We start from the raw sequence: 22,380 nt of genomic DNA, 5'->3' as shown, positions 1-22,380 counted from the left end.
CTTGTTCAACCATGTGCATCATAAACATATGTTTTCGGCACGAAATGTGGACACAAGTCCACGAAATCAGGTGCCACTTCTTTCCTCACAAACATAATAGGTATATCTGGATAAATGGCGTGCCTAGCGAATCATGGCATGCTTATGATACTGAAAATAAACTGCAACTAACACTTTTACGTTGAAGTGTCCATTTTAGTCTCTTTGCACATGTTTTTTTTTTCAAAAAGGTCTCTTTGCACATGTTAATACCAGAAGATAGAAGAAGCCATACCTGCCGCAGGGCACTGCTGCTGGTTCTCAATCTGTATTGCTGCAAGCAAGTAAGACAACAGAATAGATCTTCAAAATATTCAGGTGATTTCGCAAGGTTCCCACTGAACACAAACAAAGAGCATTGTTATGACAGAACATGATTGGCTCCTGGAACAAGTACACCAGTGAGTCATATTACTTGGAAAGTTTTTTACACTTCTTAATTACCTTCAGCGATTTACTTGTAACTGAAGAGCCAGAGGCAGCTGGTGAAACAGAAAAACTATTGCAAGCTTTATCTTCAAGTGCTGCTGGAGCTGGACTATATTGCATGCCTGAATGGACGCATTTATCCTAACAGGCTAAGGTGCACTGGCGAAATCAGCTGGAAATCAAGCATAGGAATCCTAGAATCTCGCTCGAGATCCTAGTAAACCAACTGATTCCAGCAGCGATACAATCAACCAGGCCTCATCTGAGTTCAAACACTACCAGACTTCTCCGTACATGTAACAATATTTTCTCCGTGTGTAAATTATGCTTCAAAGTTTAACACTGCAAAAAATGGAATTGGAATGGTCACAGGGAGTTGCAAATGTGAAGGTAACTAATTTATAAGAACAGACTCGGTCCTGTTTGCCAGATACAGAAATGGTAGATTGGCTGTTTAATTCACACTGTTTGACGTCATAATTTTATCTTTGGAGTCTACAGAAATGATTCGGTTTTTTCTTGAAATTTTCATGGCTAGAGACCCTGCACATACCTATAGCTGACATTCTTTCATGAAAATTCAAAAGTTGTACAACAATTTTATGGAAATGAAATTACTCATATTCTGATGTTTCAATAGGCGAGTTATGAATCAAAGTAAGGGGAAATGAAAACCTCTTGATTAAACCAAAAGAATCAACAGCTTCTTTCCTTTCTCTTGGAAGTGTGCTGGCATCAATGCATACAGACTTGATCCCCTTCTCAGAAAGAAACACCTATGAGGAGAACACTTGAGTCAGAAGTATGAATACTTTTTCTTCTTCTAGAAGCCATTTTATCAGGCAATGCAGTTTAGTACGATTTGTTGAATCTAACTTACACACCAGGTTAAAGCATGTAGCCAATTCATCCCAATTGGTGCTACGGAAGGATGTAATCATGGATCCTGTCCAATACAACTGAGAATTGAATTATCTTGTTGGTAGCTGTGTATCATGACCTCCCATATAGTGTTATCACTGTCATCAGCAAGCATGGGAACATGAGTGCTATCACAGAAAGTACGTTACATACCAGTAAGTACGTTAGGTGCTTATGGTGTGGGCACAGATAAGGATACGTGTATTGGTATCAAACGGATATGGACACGCAGACGCATTAAATTTGGATGGCAGTATGAAATGCCACAACAATAGGAAAGACAATTGAAGGTTTAGAGGATACTGTTCAGGAAAAGGGATAGTAAATCTTAGATGAATCTATGAGAAGACCTTGATGATGACTAAACCAAAACCTTCCAGTGGAATGAATAAGCAAAGCCCTGATATTGTTAGTGTTCCCTCTCTATTCCACGCTTTTCCTTAACCCGTCCTGGGATCAAAAACACCAACAACCTGCATCAAAACACAAGAAGACCATAAGAAAATACCCAAATAAGATTGACAGTTAGTGGGTGTCGTACTTGTTATGAAAAATGTCCTGATACAGCCGAACATAATCACATTGCCAGAAAAATACTGCCTAGGAAGATTGAATTTCGTGCCTGAGCTTCTGCTTCAATCTATAAAATTGGGGCAGGGGGCGCAACCCCTTTCGTTCAAAAAAATTTCGTGCCTGAGCCAGCTGAGACAAAAGAGGCACCTAGCTGTAGAAGTAGTGGACGAACAGGAAGTAGGCCGAGGCTGCGCACACCGCCATCATGCCGCCGAACGGAACCCACAGTCGAGCCCGGCGCCAACCGACGTGGCGGTCGTGAGTTCTTCAGCGCGACCGTGCGAGAATCCATCGTGGCAGCGCGGCGCCGTCGTCGGAGAGACCGGAAGGCGTCGCCGCCGAGCCACGCGGGGTAGGGTTAGCCGCGGTGACATGAGCAGGGGCAGAAAGACGGTGCGGAGGAGGGGAAACTGCGAAGAAGGCCGAGGAGGGCACTTGGGTGTGGTCGACGGCGTTGATTGGCAGCGGCGGCGGACGGATTTGAGCTGCGGGGTAGTCCTGGCCATGGGCAGCCCGGCCCGGCCCGGGCCGGGCTCGGGCCTAGATTTTGAGCCCGAAGGCCGGGCCGGGCCCGGGCCCATCGTTTTCGCGTTTTCCTGAAGGACGGGCTGGGTTGGCCTGAAGCCCGACGGGCTTTTACATGTTCGGGCTGGGCTCGGGCCCAAAAAACAGGCCCGACAGCCGGGTCGGGCTAGGCTCGGGCTTGGGTTTTTTGCGTCGGGCTTGACTAGGCCCGGCCCGAAGCCTGGCCCGGCCCGTGGTATGGCCAGGTATATGCGGGGGTTGCTTCGAGCGAGAGGGACAAGGGAAGGCGGGACTTGTGTGACGAGAAAATTTCACATTTCGTGCTCGAACTCTCCGGCGCATAACAGTTTGGTAATCTACATTCAGACATTGCTAGTAATTGAGAAAATTCACTATAGGTCCTTAAACTTGCTCCGGTGGCACTTTAGTCCCCGTTGTTCAGAATACCTGAAATACCATCCCTAAACTTGTTTTACGGGTTCAAATACGGTCCATTATACTGTTTGGTCTACGTATTCGCTGATTTGGCAGCGTCAACTCATGCCACGCGGGCGCTAACTGCCACGTTGTCTCCAGCCGCTTGAATACCCAGGAAAGCAGGGGGTCTTTTGCAAATTACGCACATAACCTGGTCGGACCGCGCCACCCTCGCTCTCTTCCCCAACCCTAGTCCGTCCACACCGCCGCCTCCCTCCGTCGCATGCTGCCATCTGCGGAGAGAGAGAGAGAGAGAGAGAGAGAGAGAGACCATGGCTTCCGCCGTCGCTTGCAAGGGTGCCGCGCCTTCCAGCATCCTCAAGCATAAAATTTTCACGGAAGCCCGCCGACGGTGAGAGAAGGCGGAGAGCCTTAGTCCCTGGCGCGCGCCAACGATACCGCGCCTACCAGGACTGTTAGATACCCACTCGCGAATCACTCGAATTACTCCATTAAAGGAAGATGAAGCTCACCTACAGAAATTGGGGAAGGAGGAAGGAGGAAGTACATGAGGTACATGAAGGGAGGGGAAAGAGGAGGTCGCCGTGTCATGTCATTTCTGACCCAAGCCCAGATAACCCTTCGGTGCTGCTCTCTCGTGAATACTTGTAGTCAGTCTCCCTCGTTGTGGCAACCAGCCAGGCCCGCCCAATGTGTCGATCGATGGTGGGTTTGCTGATGCGGTAGTAATTGGATCGTTGACATCCCCGACACCTTGAGATCCGGCTTGCCCTCAACTCGATGCCATTGAGGAACCGCCCTGCTTGCTGACCACCACACGAAACATGCCACGACAATGATCAGTCTCGTCCAATGAGTGAGAAAGCCAAACTGACAAAGTGCTTCCGCTTGGGTCCCAGGGCTGCTCAATGACTATCTTCATGCATCTTTTATGCCACAAAACATAAGAAGCCTGCTTCTTTTCTTCAGGATTATTTATATGTCGCACTTCATTGGTCTCCTCCAGTTTGTTCATGTCATCGGTGTGCTTGTTGTAAATATATGTGTAAAATGATTTGTCCATCCTTTTTGTATTACCTTCTTCAGTCTACTACTCCCTCCGTTCCTAAATATTTGTCTTTCTAGAGATTTCAACAAGTGACTACATACGGAGCAAAATGAGTGGATCTACACTTTAAAATGTGTCTATATACATCTGTATGTGGTAGTCATTTGAAATCTCTAAAAAGACAAATATTTAGGAACGAAGGGAGTATTTTGCATGATTTTTTCCTGTGCGTTGTACTACTCTCACTTCCTCTGAACTAGTAACCCTCATTCAGTTTATCCTCTTCAACATTATTTGCATGCAGTACTGCAGCCATGGCCCCAACAATAAGCTCTCTCTGTGAAGATAATGGCCAATCAAACATCAACACCATTAATGTTGTACTAGTGCTCCTCCTTAAAGGCTGCAACCCAGGGTGCATTCGATAAGAAATCGAATCAGTGCACGGCTCCAACTCAATCATAATCGAACAAGTTCCTACCAAGTGGGCCCCAAAGTGAGATGTACTGATATCATAAGTATCAATTTTGGTTAGAGCAATAGCTGCCCATGGGGGCTTGGGTTGCAGTAACACCAAATGCTCCCTGAATATTTCCACAACTAGAGCAAGCATCTCCCAACAGAAACCATAGGAAGTCTCACACTAAAGCAAACATATGAAAGGTTCCTCCATGGGATTTAGCTCACAACAGCAAATTGGAATAAAATCCTCATCTCTGAACAAGAATAACACTAGCCCGACACCGAACCCTGAAACATCATGCGGTTGATTATGTATACCTGAGTATGGTTCATCAAGATAGCCAACATGTGAATGATATTTGAAAGAGGGCCACGGTCTAGGCCTAAACAAGTGTCCCATGTGTCTGATCCTCACTCGTACAGGTGGCATTCAAATGATATTCTTAGCTGCTGCACGATCCGCAGGGCGCCCAGCAGACTACAGCTTTACACCCGACAAACGACGGAAAGACTCTTCCATGGAATTCGACTGGCGATAAGGAACTTGAGGAGAACTCACGTCACTGAATGATAATGGTACTAGCTCAACACTGAACCCTGAAACCTCATGTGGCTGGTGATGTGTACCTAAAGATGGCTCTTCGAGATAACCTACAACTGAATCATTTTTGAGTGACGGTATTGATATGAATAGGTGCTCCATGTACTGCTCTTGTAAGTAATTTTCTTCAAGCGGCACCAGGATTCTCTCATGAGATTTGGATCTGTAGAATCATGATCACTAAACTGAAATTCCACTGTCGGTAGCTCTGGCCATAATTGTACTACTTGGCATTTGCTCAGTTCACTACTGCAGGTTGCTGCTAACGCGACACTACGATCAGAGACCCTTTGAGAAATTGTGTGTGATGCATTAATCACAAACGGTGATGTAAAAAACCGTCAAAAAAGACGCAAAACGTTTGCAATGAATGATACATCAAACACGGTTCAGATTTTAGTTGCGTGTGCGATACTGGGCATACGGTTGATCCATACAAACCGTTTGTGATGAGACAGAACAACAGAAACGGGCAGCCAGATCAAGGTGTGTGCGATATACGGCATACAGTTTGATCCGATGAACCGTTTGCGATGATCGAGGTGACAAACGATTCAGCGTAACAAGATGTGTGTGATATCGGGCAAATAGGTCGGTAATCAAAATTGTGTGCGATCATTATAGACAGCCCATACGGTCTTTTTTGTGAATTGTGTGCTCATTAGGGCACACAGTTCAACAAACCAACCTATGGGTGATAATGTAGAAGATCTCTGTGAAATATGTATTACTAACCGTCTGCGATGAGATTGACAGGATAAACAGAGATAACAAATTAATATGAGCGAACGGAAACAAAGATATATACAGTATGTTTAATTTAGTCCTTCTTCTTCTTGTTGTCGTTGGATGGCCCCGCGACATTGTCTTGGCGAGGACGCTTCTTGCCGCTGACCGTTGGCTTTTCATTGCCGCCGCCATCGTCATCATGTTGTTATCTTCGCCGTCCTCCTCCTCATTCGACCATTCCTCCTCATCATCATTGTCGTCCTCTTCTTCGTCCCTTGACGACTCCTAGTCCGTCTGGTTGTCGTCTGACGACTCCGGAGGCGGCGTCCCTTCCATGATCCGGATATAATCGAGGTCTGGGCTCGACGCCGGACTCATGGAAGACGAGCGGGATGATTTCGATGTTGACCTATCATCGGGCGGCAGACTGCTGGCCGAATTGTCGTCCTCGCTATCGCTCGACATGGCTGCAGAGTGTGTGCCAGTGTGTAGTGCGGCCTGTCGGGGACGATGAAGATGGTGGACACTTAAGCAGGATACGCAGAGAAGAGGAAATGCCAATTGAAGCGGGGGTTGACGTATTATCTACCGCTGATATAATCAACCGTAATTATTTGTACCCAATCGCTCCAAAATCCCGCAACTTCTATTGGCTATTTGGCTAGTTCCTTTTTTCAGGACAAAAACAAGGAACGAGTTTTGGGATTATGCACTGGTACCGGTACGGACGGAGTAGGACAGTTGGCAAGCAATACATTGAGCTCTTCTTATTGGTAAATCCAGTAATAATCAAACTACAAAGAAAAAGAAAAAAAAGACAAAGAAAAATATCTGCACGAATCTTCACGTAACATCAATGGCATAGGACCTAGATGTGCATTACTTAGAGCACATCTAGATGTGCTTTAGCAATACTGTCAAACAAAACCCTTAATCATCATTGCAAATAGCACATAGAACACGGCTAATGCGACAACCACAACTACACATGCTAGTTCCTTCTTATCTCTTGCTTTTATCTATTGCCTGTGATTGATTCTTTCTTGCTTCATCGTACTGATTGTACATTCCAGATCAGCCAGTTTCTTCTTCAGCTTTACGTTATCTCTTGCGAGCTTGGTGATAACACTCCGAGCCTTGCCATGCCATTCTTGATCCAGCCAATTAACAAAGGCACAAGCCTCATATCCCTGCCAATGTTAAATAGTATTCAAGATGAGCGGTGGCATTAACTCAAGTAAAATGATGAACTTAGCACTAATCTCTAAGGGGCAACTGAGAAACCGTCTGCCAATGTCGAATCCCTCCATGCATACACGTCGAGCGGGAGTGTGCCCGTGCACACAACTCAGCTTTTGGTACTTCTCGATGGCGCAAAACTCAGAGTCGAACTCCTGTTGCGGGAGTCTGGAGTCATGCTCCAGATCCAATGGCAGATCGCTTTCCTAGGTGGGGGTTCATTCAGGACAGATTCAGTAAGGAGCTACTTTGGACATGCTAAAAAAGATCAGGATAGATTGGAACCTGACAGGACGATTCAGATCCGTAGTACACCTGCCTTCTGATGACCTTAGGCAAGTGCTTGGCAGCGACCGCCGTCGTGACGGCGATACGAGCAGGAGCAGCCGCACCGAAACCATCAGCACCACTCGTCCGCATTCCCCCAATGTCAGTGCCATGCGAGGAAATTTGGAGGCTATCTAGGGATTTGGGGGAAATGGGGAAACTGTGGGGATAAGCTAACGGTCGGGAACTACTTATGGCACTATATGTTGTATATGGCACACTGTTTATACATGTTGTTTGTGTTAGGTATTACAACGTCACACACTATTTCCGCACCAAACCTGTGAGAAGACAATGTAGGTGAGACACGGTTGCTGTTACATAACCGTATTCGAAGTACTACCCTGTACATATAATTGAGTTATAGTGACACCGTGTAAACAACCGCTCTGTGGATATCCATAAAAAAACAGCCGCTCTGCATATAGAGATGGTGGCGGCGGCCTAGGCAGCGGCTACCGGAGAAGAGGTCAATCCTTGGTCGGTGGGTGGTGGCGGCGTCATAGGAGGTCAATCCTCGGTCTGCGGTGGGATATAGGAGGAGCACAAACATCAAGATCGGCAGTGGCGTGATTTGAGCACATCCATCGCGGTCGATGGCGGGATAGTGGAGGTCAAACTTCAGGCGGCAACCGCACTAAGCTTTGCTCCTCGACCCTGCTGTCTCGGCGTGCTGCCGCATCGCGCTTCTCTGTCTGCTGGGTGGAGGTCGCCACGCGGCTAATTAATTAAGGTATTCTTTTTGTGAGTGGCTTAATTAAGGTATTTAATTCCTAAGGGTAGTGTTGTACTAGTACTCTGCGTGTAAATTGACTGCCCATTAATTTTTGTCATTGCACGTCTGGATAACAATATGGAGCGCCCTCAGTAATTATGAAAATAAAACCTTGTGATTTATGCATGCATCTTTGGGCAACAGTTAATCCGTGTATCAATGTTGTTGTTTTGTTTTTAATTACCATTCGTGTGGTGCAGATGGAACGATCACGATGGATGAATAATCGGAAAACCACAGAATTTATCAGTGGTGTGATAAAGTTCATGAATTTGGCTGAAAGTACAAAGAGGTGAATTGGTGATGCGGATTACATCATGTGTACATGTGCTGATTGTGCCAATACAGAGTTGCATGTAGCTGAAGATGTCTAGTGGCACTTAGTCTCTCGGGGATTCATGGATGGATATACACGTTGGACCAGACACGGTGAAGAGGAGGTCATGGATGGAGATACCCAGGGTTGCGAGATGCCAAACCCTGATCAGTGTCACATGGATGTTGAATCTAACATCGGGGCAGAGGCGTCAAGCTACCAATGGAACACCGAAAAGCCGAAACACCCACTGGAAAACCAAGATGTCGACGCAGATGGCGACGATCTTGATATGCCAGATTTTGCTACTATGATTGCAGATTTCGAGGGCCCCCAAAAGGATATGATTGGGTACAAGGATCTGCCAAACATTGATGTGAACTCTAAGAAAGAATTATATACAGGTTGAGTGCCACCCTGGCGCTTCTCAGATTTAAAGCAGTGAACGGTATATCAAACAAGGGCTTCATAGAGATGTTAGGTCTTTTCAAAGAAATTCTTTCAGAAGATAATGTGCTCCCCAGAAGCACGAATGAAGCAAAGAAAACTGTTTGCCCATTGGTGAAGGAAATATGCCCTAGAGGCAATAATAAAGTTATTATTTATTTCCTCATATCATGATAAATGTTTATTATTCATGCTAGAATTGTATTAGCCGGAAACATGATACATGTGTGAATACATAGACAAACATAATGTCACTAGTATGCCTCTACTTGACTAGCTCATTAATCAAAGATGGTTATGTTTCCTAACCATAGACATGTGTTGTCATTTGATTAATGGGATCACATCATTAGGAGAATGATGTGATTGACTTGACCCATTCCGTTAGCCTAGCACTTGATCATTTAGTATGTTGCTATTGCTTTCTTCATGACTTATACAAAGTTCCTACAACTATGAGATTATGCAACTCCCGTTTACCGGAGGAACACTTTGTGTGCTACCAAACGTCACAACGTAACTGGGTGATTATAAAGGTGCTCTACAGGTGTCTCCGAAGGTACATGTTGGGTTGGCGTAATTCGAGATTAGGTTTTGTCACTCTGATTGTCGGAGAGGTATCTCTGGGCCCTCTCGGTAATACACATCAGTTAAGCCTTGCAAGCATTGTAACTAATGAGTTAGTTATGGGATGATGTATTACGGAACGAGTAAAGAGACTTGCGAGTAACGAGATTGAACTAGGTACTGGATACCGACGATCGAATCTCGGGCAAGTAACATACCAATGACAAAGGGAACAACGTATGTTGTTATGCGGTTTGACCGATAAAGATCTTCGTAGAATATGTAGGAGCCAATATGAACATCCAGGTTCCACTATTGGTTATTGACCGGAAACAGTTCTAGGTCATGTCTACATAGTTCTCGAACCCGTAGGGTCCGCACGCTTGACGTTACGATGACAGTTTTATTATGAGTTTATAAGTTTTGATGTACCGAAGGTTGTTCGGAGTCCCGGATGAGATCATGGACATGATGAGGAGTCTCGAAATGGTCGAGACATAAAGATCGATATATTGGACGACTATTGAGGGAGTCCTGGACTAGGGGGTGTCCGGATAGCCGAACTATCATCATTGGCCGGACTCCAAGACTATGAAGATACAAGATTGAAGACTCCGTCCCATGTCCGGATGGGACTTTCCTTGGCGTGGAAGGCAAGCTTGGCGATACGGATATGTAGATCTCCTACCATTATAACCGACTCTGTGTAACCCTAGCCCTCTCCGGTGCCTATATAAATCGGAGGGTTTTAGTCCGTAGGACGGACAACAATCATACCATAGGCTAGCTTCTAGGGTTTAGCCTCCTCGATCTCGTGGTAGATCTACTCTTGTACTACCCATATGATCAATATTAATCAAGCAGGAGTAGGGTTTTACCTCCATTAAGAGGGCCCGAACCTGGGTAAAAACATCGTGTCCCTTGTCTCCTGTTACCATCCGCCTAGACGCACAGTTCGGGACCCCCTACACGAGATCCGCCGGTTTTGACACCGACATTGGTGCTTTCATTGAGAGTTCCTCTGTGTCGTCACCTATAGGCCCGATGGCTCCTTCGATCATCAACAACAACGCGGTCCAGGGTGAGACTTTTCTCCCTGGACAGATCTTCATATTCGGCGGCTTCGCACTGCGGGCCAATTCGCTTGGCCATACGGAGCAGATCGAAAGCTACGCCCCTGGCCATCAGGTCAGATTTGGAAGTTTGAACTATACGGCCGACATCCGCGGAGACTTGATCTTCGACGGATTCGAGCCACAGCCGAGCGCGCCGCACTGTCACGATGGGCATGATTTAGCCCTGCTGTCGGACAGTGCCCTGGATGCCGCACAAGATTCCGCTCTAACCCTTAGCTCGGAGCCGACGCCGCCAATCGAGGATGGGTGGCTAGACACCACCTCGGGGGCCTCTACCTCTACGACGATAGAGCCGAATACCGGCCCTGTCCCTTGTGAAGCTCGTGACTCCAAGGTGCCGGACTCCTCTCCGGACCCCGAACCTTCCACGCCCCTGCCAATCGAATCCGGTTGGGCGCCGATCATGGAGTTCACCGCTGCGGACATCTTTCAGCACTCGCCTTTCGGCGACATCTTGAATTCGCTAAAGTGTCTCTCTTTATCAGGAGAACCCTGGCCGGATTATGGTCAGAACGGTTGGGATGCAGACGACGAAGAAATTCAAAGCCCACCCACCACCCACTTCGTAGCCACTGTCGATGACTTAACCAACATGCTAGACTTCGACTCCGAAGATATCGACGGTATGGACGACGATGCCGGAGACGACCAAGAACCAGCACCCACAGGGCACTGGAAAGCCACCTCAACTCACGATGTATATATGGTGGATACACCTAAAGGAAGCGATAACGAGGAACAACGGGATGCTACGAAAGATAATTCCCTCGAAAAACAGCCGAAACGACGACGCAAGCGCCGTCAAAAGTCCCGCCTCGACAATGACAGCACCCATATAGACCCAACCATAGAGCAGGGCGAACCGTGGGACGACGAACATGCCCCCGAGCAACTATCCGAACAGGATGAATTGGATAAGCAATCCACCCCTGGCGAAGACAACAGTCCGGATGATCTCACGCCGGACACATCGTTGGAGCAGAAGAACCTCCACAAAAAGCTCGTCACCACTGCACGAAGTCTGAAGAAGCAGAAGTGGAAGCTCAACACAGCGGAAGACGTACTCAGAATGAGATGGAGCAAAGTACTCAAGACCGCAGACAAATACGGCGATAGTCGCCAAGCAAAAAGCTACCCGAAGCGCAAACTACTACCCGAATTTGACGAGGAGGCCGTAGAGCCCCCACAATCAAAAAACAAAGAGGCCGCATGGTCGGATGGACGACCACATGGCAAACAAAGAGCGGCAAGCGGCACCACACACAAGCCGACGCGTGACCCGTATAAGGATCCTCGCAAAGAGGACGGCCCGGTCAGGTCCATTTATGGGTCAAGAAAGCAAGCTCCAGAAAGCAAAACAACACGTCGAGTATTCGAAAATCACGGCACACCCAAATACAGGGGCGCTGCACACCCCCTATGTTTCACCGATGAGGTGCTAGATCATGAATTTCCAGCGGGATTTAAACCCGTAAACATAGAGGCATACGACGGAACAACAGACCCTGGAGTCTGGATTGAGGATTACATCCTGCACATGCATATGGCTAGAGGAGATGACCTCCAAGCCATAAAATACCTACCCCTCAAGCTCAAAGGGCCAGCCCGGCATTGGCTCAAAAGCCTCCCAGAAAATACCATTGGAAGTTGGGAAGAGCTCGAGAATGCGTTTCGGGCAAATTTTCAGGGGACTTATGTCCGCCCTCCAGATGCAGACGATTTAAGTCACATAACCCAATAACCCGGAGAGTCAGCCCACAAATTCTGGAACAGGTTCCTCACCAAAAAGAACCAAATAGTCGACTGTCAGGACGCCGAAGCCTTAGCAGCCTTCAAACATAATGTCCGAGATGAATGGCTCGCCAGACACCTCAGCCAGGAAAAGCCAAGAACAATGACCGCACTAACAAGCCTCATGACCCGCTTTTGCATGGGAGAGGATAGCTGGCTGGCAAGATGCAGCACCAGTGACCCAAGTACATCCAAGGTCAGGGATGGAAATGGGAAACCACGATGCAGAAAGGACCAGCGCCGAACTAAGGGAAACTGACCAAAGAGCACGGCAGTCAACGCCGGGTTGAAAAGCTCTCGGCAGAACAAAAAACACTGCCTCTCAAGGACAACAGCGATGAGCTATCCAACCTAAACAAATTCTTTGACAAGATATGCCAAATCCACAGCACCTCCGGGAAGCCTGCAAACCATACCCACAGAGATTGTTGGGTCTTCAAACAGTCCAGCCGACTTAATGCCGAACACAAGGGGCTCGAAACACCAATTGAGGACGATGACGAACTCCACAAGCAGAGCACCGGCAAACAAAGGAATTTCCCACAAGAGGTCAAAACAGTAAACTCACTTCATGTGGCAACATGCAAAAATAGAGCGGCGCCCACTAAAATACGCGCCGCACAGTCCACCCTAGCGGAGTCCCGACACTGGATGTCAAAATCAATCACTTTCGACCATCAGGATTACTCCGGAAGTATCCGGAACGCAGGATGGACTGCCTTGATATTAGATCCTATAATCGACGGACTACAATTTACACAAGTCCTAATGGACGGCGGCAGTGATCTAAACCTACTATATCAGGATACAATCCGCAGAATGGGGATAGACCCAACCAAAATACGCCATAGAAACACCTCCTTTAAAGGAGTGATGCCAGGCCCATATGCCCATTGTACGGGCTCTCTACCACTGGAAGTTGTGTTCGGCTCATCCGGCAACTCCTGTCGTGAAAAGTTAGTCTTCCACATTGCCCCATTTAAAAGTAGCTATCAAGCACTATTGGGACGCGAAGCTTTCGGCCGCTTTAACGCAATACCGCATTATGCATCTCTTACACATAAAATGCCCGGTCCACGCGGCATAATCTCATTAAAGGGAAACCTCGAGTGTTCCTCGAATACGGAAGAAAGTAAGACTGCCTTGACAGCCACACATTAATCCGGCTTTGCCGATCAAAGCATCCAAACAGGTCATTCAGACCCCGGACACGGTTAGGCGAGTCTGGCACAAATAAACAAGGGGCTTAATAGCCGCGTACCCCCTTACAAGGGGCTGCACGCATGTACAATAAGAGACAATAAAGCTCAATTTCATTCATTTTTCGAATTATACTCTATTTATACATTTTTCGCATGATCCTTTTTTTTAAACTAAGTTCTTCTCTTTTACAGATGAACACCATGCTACGCCCGTCCAGGATATGGCACAACAGAGACACAGGCGCAGACGTGCAGTAGGGACCCGTTGCAAGGATTCTTTTCAGATTAAGACCCTGCGTAAACCTTTCTTACTGTCTCTTGTTGATACACATCCCCCGGTTTCTCACCATAACCGGGGAGGAAGCTGGCGTTTTGGCATCGGCCGCGCCAGAAATTTTTGCGCATACCTGGACACTAGGGGCTTAGGGCATTGTTCTGCCTATTTTCATAAAGACCGAATACCTTAGGGAGTGTTTGGCGTCTCGAGTTAGGCCTTATATGCATCAGCTCCGAATCATGTCTTTGGTCAAATGTTGGGTTTGCCCGGCTCCTGTGTTTTGCTGCCTTACGTTCCGCTCTATCGGCTAACGCGGCACCAGGAGAACTACTGCGATTGTGCCCCGGTTCGTCCAGGCGAGCACCTCAGTAGAGAAAGCCGAAAACTGACTGTCATGATATAGCGAGAGACTGGTCAACCACTCGATCGACCACCGGAATGTTTAGAATTCCTCCGCTTTAACGAAGGATCGTTTCCCAGTCAGGCGCATATGCGCCCCGAAATCCGGAGAGCGCAGTGCCCATAGGGGCTATATAGTAGCCCCCACCATCGAACTCCTATGGCTAAGTGAAAGTGATAAAGCATTATAGTCCGGTTGCCTAGTTTGCTACACTATCACCTCCTTCACAGGACCAAGACGTTGGATTAAGTGTGAAAATGCGCTTTTTTGCAAACACCCCCGCACCATGTGCGTGGGGGATGAAGCCGAAGACTGCCATCTTTCAGGTTATATACACATATACGTTAACGGCCGCACATGAGGTATTTCAACACTTGAACGCACAAGTATAAAAAGCACTCATATTATATTTGAAACGTGGTTTCACAAATCATACATGTCATTTGAACATAACATCTTTCGAGCACCGCGTCTCTATTAAACGAGCGCCCTGCAGGACTTCCTCAAAATAGTGCTTGGCTGGTAATCGGCTTCTGCCCGAATCCTGGGATGCAACGTCGGTGGCCTCCATCTCTGCCTAGTATGTCTTGACTCGGGCGAGAGCCATCCGTGCACCCTCTATGCAAGCCGACCACTTCATCGCCTCGATATGCGGCACCGCATCAAGGAACTGTTGCACCAAGCCAAAATAACTCTTCGGCTCGGGCCTTTTCGGCCACAAATGAGCCACGACATCCTTCATGGCAAGTCCGGACAACCTATTCAGCTCAGCCCACTCGGCTAACCGATCGGTTAATGGAAGTGGATGCTCCGGACTATGGAATTGCGACCAAAATAGCTCTTCCATTCCGTGATTCTTTTGGCCTCGGAAGTGTGCGACTGCGTCTGCGGCACTCACCGCCAAATTCAGATAAGCATCCTCCACACCCCACAACTGGCCCAACTGAGCATACTTCGGATCCGTGAACTTCCTACGCAGCAGAAAGGGCTTTCCAGCCGCAATATCCCCGGCCTGACATAGCTCCTCTTTTATAGCCCTCATCGCGGATCGGGCATCCTTGGCTTCGGCGGTGGCCTTCTTCAGGTCCTCTTGCTCCGCTCGGCGTTCTCTTTCAAGAAACTCATAGCGATCGGTAGCATCTTTCAGCTTCACGGCCATTTCGGCCATTTCCTCCCTGCTTCGGCAGTGAGCAGCCTGTTCGGCTTTTAGCTCTTCGGCCGTCTTCAAGGCAGCCGCATTACTTTTTCTGGCTTGCTCCTTGGCTCGGGCAAGCTCTGCCCGAAGGTCCTCCATAGCAGCGGCACCATCTGCATTAAGCATACATGTAGTAAGGCACGGGCATCAAGCTCCCTTACCAGGTGTCCGTGGAGAAGCCACATACCTTGTGACTCGTCAAAGTCACTTGTTGACCAGCGTGATGCGCATCCGCAACGTCAAGTTGTCGCTTCAGTTCGGCAAATCTATTAGTCCGGCTGGCCACCGAACGCTCCGCCCCCTGGATAGGAAGGGCGACATATTACAACTGAGATTATGATCCTCGGCACACTGTCACTTTTAACAACGTACCGAGTCTCAGGGGCTGCTATCTATACAGGGTGCATTCTATATGCATAACTGTCAGGAGGTATATCATTTTCGCGTACCTCAAACCCCGTCAGTAAACTTTTGACGGCCTCATGCAACCCGCTCTCAGTGGATGAAATCCTTTCAATCACCGTACCCATTAATGTACGGTGATCATCTGGGATAGACGCCCGTCCGAGCAGATCCTTCAGCTCCCCCGGCCGTACACCAGTTGGCGCCGAACTTTCCGGCCCTGCCGGACTTGGGGAAGCCCTCCGCGATGACACCTTAGGGTCGTCCGCCCCGCCTGACGGTGCGGCAGATGGAGGCGTTTCGCTCTCCATCATCTCCAGACGAAGATCCCCCGAAGACGAGCTCTGCTGAGAAGGGCTGAGATCCGAACTACAAGGTAATCACTTCGTTTATCTTCAGAAATAAAAACAGGGATGTCCCTTATTACAAAACTCCCTTTTCTACTTACGGCTCGCTAGAGGGATGATTTCCTTGGGGAAATAGTGCGGCCGGGGCTCCTCCCGGCGCAGGACCCTCTGGTGAAGATTTCTTCCCTCGCGTTGAGGCCTTGGTCTCCGGATCTTCAGAAGCGCTCCTCTTCTCCCCTTGGAGGGAGGGATTCTCGATCCCCCCCTTCCTTAAGAGCCTCCTTAGCGGAGGCAGTAGCTTTCCTGTTCCCCCCTTCGCCCTCTTCCAAAGGCGCGGCACCCAGCATCTTGGTTAATACCGGATCCGGCGTGGTCTCAGGAAGGGGGCCGGACATATTATTAGCTTTGCTTTTGCTATCCATTCTTGTTCAAGGGACAACTCTTTAAAGGGAAAGTTTATGATAAATGTACGGATAGCATGTCCGGGCACAGGACTACTTACTTGAGTATCCGGGCGATTGTAGCTCAGACCTGCATCCTCGGTCAAGTCCGGACACATCTCTTGTGATCCGAAGAACAGTTTATACATCTCCACGGGCGTCGCACCCATGAAGTGTTGGAGAGCTCGCGGTCCCTCCGGATTGAATTCCCACAGGCGGAGGGGGCGACGTTTGCAGGGCAGAAGGCGCCGAATCAGCATGACCTGCGCCACTACAACCAGATTGATCTCCCTCTCTTGGAGGTCTCGAATACGGCCCTGCAATAATGGTACATCCTTGGACGGCCCCCAGTCAAGCCCTTTGTTGACCCATGACGCCAGCCTTTGTGGAGGGCCCGAGCGAAAGGCAGGTGGCGCCACCCATCTGGTGCCTCTGGGAGCGGTGATGTAGAACCACTCCTGTTGCCACAAACCAAGCTCCTCTTGAAAAAAGCCCTCGGGCCATGGAGCGTTTGCCCTCTTGCTTATAACTGCCCCTCCGCACTCTGCCTGCCGCCCCTCGATCATCTTCGGCTCCATGTTGAAGGTCTTGAGACACAATCCAAAGTGAGGGGTAGTGTGGAGGAGGGCTTCGCATACAACAATGAACGATGAGATGTGGAGGATGGACTCCGGATCCAAGTCATGGAATTCCAACTCATAATAAAACATGAGCCCCCTCACGAAGGGGTCCATTGGGAAGCCCAAACCTTGACGGAAGTGAGGCACGAACACCACGCTCTCACCAGGCTCGGGAGTGGGAATGGCTTACCCTTGGGCGGGCAGCCTATGTGAGATTTCGCACGTTAGATACCTGGCGTCTCTCAGCTTTAGCACATCTTCTTCCGTGACGGAAGAAGGCATCCACCGGCCTTGTAGGTCAGAGCCGGAGATTGTCGAAGGTCTGAAGCGCCTGAATCTGGGTCCTTGGGTGTTGGAACTCGGGGCGAGGGGCGGATTCGATTGAAGATTGAAGAAAAGGAACAGGCCTTGGTCTCATTATAAAGGGGTTGAATACCAAGAGCCATCCCCGTAACCGTTTGGGACTCGCCTTCGATGGAGGGGGCATGCCAACGGGCGTGGTTGGGTTACCCACATCCGTATTGATGAGAATCCCGGAATAAGGGGACACGATCTCTGCTTTGACAAGACGTGCCAAGGAAACCGCTTCGCTAAATGCGCTGAGGTGGAACAATAAAAACAATTCGAGTAAAGGCTTGGCCGTGGCGTGACGTCATGCCACGAAATACGTCAGCAGATTGAAGTTGTGTAAATATTATTCTCTCTACGGTGGTATGTGGAATTTATTTTGCAGAGCCGTACACTATCCTGGTGTTCAAAATCTTCTATGAATTATTTGGAGGAGGAACCTGCCTTGCAATGCCGAAGACAATATGCGCGCCGGACTCGTCGTCATTGAAGGCTAGTTCAGGGGCTACTGAGGGAGTCCTGGACTAGGGGGTGTCCGGATAGCCGAACTATCATCATTGGCCGGACTCCAAGACTATGAAGATACAAGATTGAAGACTCCGTCCCGTGTCCGGATGGGACTTTCCTTTGCGTGGAAGGCATGCTTGGCGATACGGATATGTAGATCTCCTACCATTGTAACCGACTCTGTGTAACCCTAGCCCTCTCCGGTGCCTATATAAACCGAAGGGTTTTAGTCCGTAGGACGGACAACAATCATACCATAGGCTAGCTTCTAGGGTTTAGCCTCCTCGATCTCGTGGTAGATCTACTCTTGTACTACCCATATCATCAATATTAATCAAGCAGGAGTAGGGTTTTACCTCCACCGAGAGGGCCCGAACCTGGGTAAAAACATCGTGTCCCTTGTCTCCTGTTACCATCCGCCTAGATGCACAATTCGGGACCACCTATCCGAGATCCGCCGGTTTTGACACCGGCAACTATATTCGGACACCGGAAATGTTCCAGGTGATTTCGGAGAAAACCGGAGTGCCAGAGGGTTACCGGAACCCCCCGGGAGAAGTAATGGGCCTTATGGGCTTTAGTGGAGAGAGAGAGGGGCAGCCAGCATGGGCCGCGCGCCCCTCCCCCTCTGGTCCGAATTGGACTAGGAGAGGGGGGCGGCGCCCCCCTCTTTCCCTCTCCCTCTCCCCTTTCCTTTCCCCTTCCTAGTAGGAGTAGGAAAGAGGGAGTCCTACTCCTACAAGGAGGAGGACTCCTCCCTGGCGCGCCCACAAGGGCCGGCTGGCCTCCCCCCTTGCTCCTTTATATACGGGGGCAGGGGGCACCCTAGAAGACACAAGTTGATCATCGTGATCGTTCCTTAGCCGTGTGCGGTGCCCCCCTCCACCATATTCCACCTCGGTCATATCGTCGCGGAGTTTAGGCGAAGCTTTGCATCGGTAGAACATCATCATCGTCACCACGCCGTCGTGCTGATGGAACTCATCCCCGACACCCTGCTGGATCGGAGTCCGGGGATCGTCATCGAGCTGAACGTGTGCAGAACATGGAGGTGCCGTACGTTCGGTGCTTGGATCGGTAGGATCGTGAAGACGTACGACTACATCAACTGCGTTGTCATAACGCTTCCACTTACGGTCTACGAGGGTACGTGGACAACACTCTCCCCTCTCGTTGCTATGCATCACCATGATCTTGCGTGTGCGTAGGAATTTTTTTGAAATTACTACGTTCCCCAATAGTGGTATCAGAGCCAGGTTTTATGCGTTGATGTTATATGCACGAGTAGAACACAAGTGAGTTGTGGGCGATACAAGTCATACTGCTTACCAGCATGTCATACTTTGGTTCGGCGGTATTGTTGGATGAAGTGGCCCGGACCAACATTACGCGTACGCTTACGCGAGACTGGTTCTACCGACGTGGTTTGCACAATGGTGGCTGGCGGGTGTCAGTTTCTCCAACTTTAGTTGAATCGAGTGTGGCTACGTCCGGTCCTTGCGAAGGTTAAAACAGCACTAACTTGCAAACTATCGTTGTGGTTTTGATGCGTAGGTAAGAACGGTTCTTGCTTAGCCCGTAGCAGCCACGTAAAACTTGCAACAACAAAGTAGAGGACGTCTAACTTGTTTTTGCAGGGCATGTTGTGATGTGATATGGTCAAGACGTGATGCTATATTTTATTGTATGAGATGATCATGTTTTGTAACCAAGTTATCGGCAACTGGCAGGAGCCATATGGTTGTCGCTTTATTGTATGAAATGCAAACGCCCTATAATTGCTTTACTTTATCACTAAGCGGTAGCGATAGTCGTAGAAGCAATAGTTGGCGAGACGACAACGATGCTACGATGGAGATCAAGGTGTCGCGCCGGTGACGATGGTAATCATGACGGTGCTTTGAAGATGGAGATCACAAGCACAAGATGATGATGGCCATATCATATCACTTATATTGATTGCATGTGATGTTTATCCTTTATGCATCTTATCGTGCTTTGATTGACGGTAGCATTTTAAGATGATCTCTCACTAAATTATCAAGAAGTGTTCCCCCTGAGTATGCACCGTTGCCAAAGTTCGTCGTGCACAGACACCACATGATGATCGGGTGTGATAAGCTCAACGTCCATCTACAACGGGTGCAAGCCAGTTTTGCACACGTAGAATACTCAGATTAAACTTGACGAGCCTAGCATATGCAGATATGGCCTTGGAACACGGAGACCGAAAGGTCGAGCGTGAATATATAGTAGATATGATCAACATAGTGATGTTCACCATTGAAACCTACTCCATCTCACGTGATGATCGGTTATGGTTTAGTTGATTTGGATCACGTGATCACTTAGATGACTAGAGGGATGTCTGTCTAAGTGGGAGTTCTTAAGTAATATCATTAATTGAACTTAAATTTATCATGAACTTAGTACCTGATAGTATTTTGCTTATCTATGTTTGTTGTAGATAGATGGCTCGTGCTGTTGTTCCGTTGAATTTTAATGCGTTCCTTGAGAAAGCAAAGTTGAAAGATGATGGTAGCAATTACACGGACTGGGTCCGTAACTTGAGGATTATCCTCATTGCTGCACAGAAGAATTACGTCCTGGAAGCACCGCTGGGTGCCAGGCCTGCTGCAGGAGCAACGCCAGATGTTATGAATGTCTGGCAGAGCAAAGCTGATGACTACTCAATAGTTCAGTGTGCCATGCTTTACGGCTTAGAGCCGGGTCTTCAATGATGTTTTGAACATCATGGAGCATATGAGATGTTCCAGGAGTTGAAGTTAATATTTCAAGCAAATGCCCGGATTGAGAGATATGAAGTCTCCAATAAGTTCTATAGATGCTATATGGAGGAGAATAGTTCTGTCAGTGAGCATATACTCAAAATGTCTGGGTATAATAATCACTTGATTCAACTAGGAGTTAATCTTCCGGATGATAGTGTCATTGACAGAATTCTCTAATCACTGCCACCAAGCTACAAGAGCTTCGTGATGAACTATAATATGCAAGGGATGAACAAGACAATTCCCGAGCTCTTCGCAATGCTAAAAGCTGCGGAGGTAGAAATCAAGAAGGAGCATCAAGTGTTGATGGTCAACAAGACCACTAGTTTCAAGAAAAAGGGCAAAGGGAAGAAAAAGGGAAACTTCAAGAAGAACAGCAAACAAGTTGCTGCTCAAGAGAAGAAACCCAAGTCTGGACCTAAGCCTGAAACTGAGTGCTTCTACTGCAAACAAGCTGGTCACTGGAAGCGGAACTGCCCCAAGTATTTGGCGGATAAGAAGGATGGCAAGGTGAACAAAGGTATATGTGATATACATGTTATTGATGTGTACCTTACTAGAGCTCGCAGTAGCACCTGGGTATTTGATACTAGTTCTGTTGCTAATATTTGCAACTCGAAACATGGACTACGGAAAAAGCAAACACTAGCCAAGGACGAGGTGACGATGCGCGTGGGAAACGGTTCCAAAGTCGATGTGATCGCGGTCGGCACGCTACCTCTACATCTACCTTCAGGATTGGTTTTGGACCTGAATAATTTTTATTTGGTGCCAACATTGAGCATGAACATTATATCTGGATCTTGTTTGATGCGAGACGGTTATTCATTTAAATCAAAGAATAATGGTTGTTCTATTTATATGAGTAATATCTTTTATGGTCATGCACCCTTAAAGAGTGGTCTATTTTTGATGAATCTCGATAGTAGTAATACACATATTCATAATGTTGAAGCCAAAAGATGCAGAGTTGATAATGATAGTGCAACTTATTTGTGTCACTGCCGTTTAGGTCATATCGGTGTAAAACGCATGAAGAAACTCCATACTGATGGACTTTTGGAACCACTTGATTATGAATCACTTGGTACTTGCGAACCGTGCCTCATGGGCAAGATGACTAAAACGCCGTTCTCCGGTACTATGGAGAGAGCAACAGACTTGTTGGAAATCATACATACAGATGTATGTGGTCCGATGAATGTTGAGGCTCGTGGCGGATATCGTTATTTTCTCACCTTCACAGATGATTTAAGCAGATACGGGTATATCTACTTAATGAAGCATAAATCTGAAACATTTGAAAAGTTCAAAGAATTTCAGAGTGAAGTTGAAAATCATTGTTACAAGAAATTAAAGTTTCTACGATCTGATCATGGAGGAGAATATTTGAGTTACGAGTTTGGTCTACATTTAAAACAATGCGGAATAGTTTCGCAACTTATGCCACCTGGAACACCACAACGTAATGGTGTGTCCGAACGTCG

The 22,380-nt window shown here is 47.9% G+C and overlaps 1 pseudogene; it reads right to left on the bottom strand.

The window, feature by feature from the left end:
- Positions 1-22,380, bottom strand: part of LOC119321061 — an 82,414-nt pseudogene that overhangs the window by 4,845 nt on the left and 55,189 nt on the right.

Source organism: Triticum dicoccoides, chromosome 6B, assembly GCF_002162155.2.
Source record: "Triticum dicoccoides isolate Atlit2015 ecotype Zavitan chromosome 6B, WEW_v2.0, whole genome shotgun sequence".
NCBI lineage: Eukaryota > Viridiplantae > Streptophyta > Magnoliopsida > Poales > Poaceae > Triticum > Triticum dicoccoides.
Note: the sequence above shows the minus strand (reverse complement) of the source record. Positions and strands in the feature narration are given on the sequence as shown.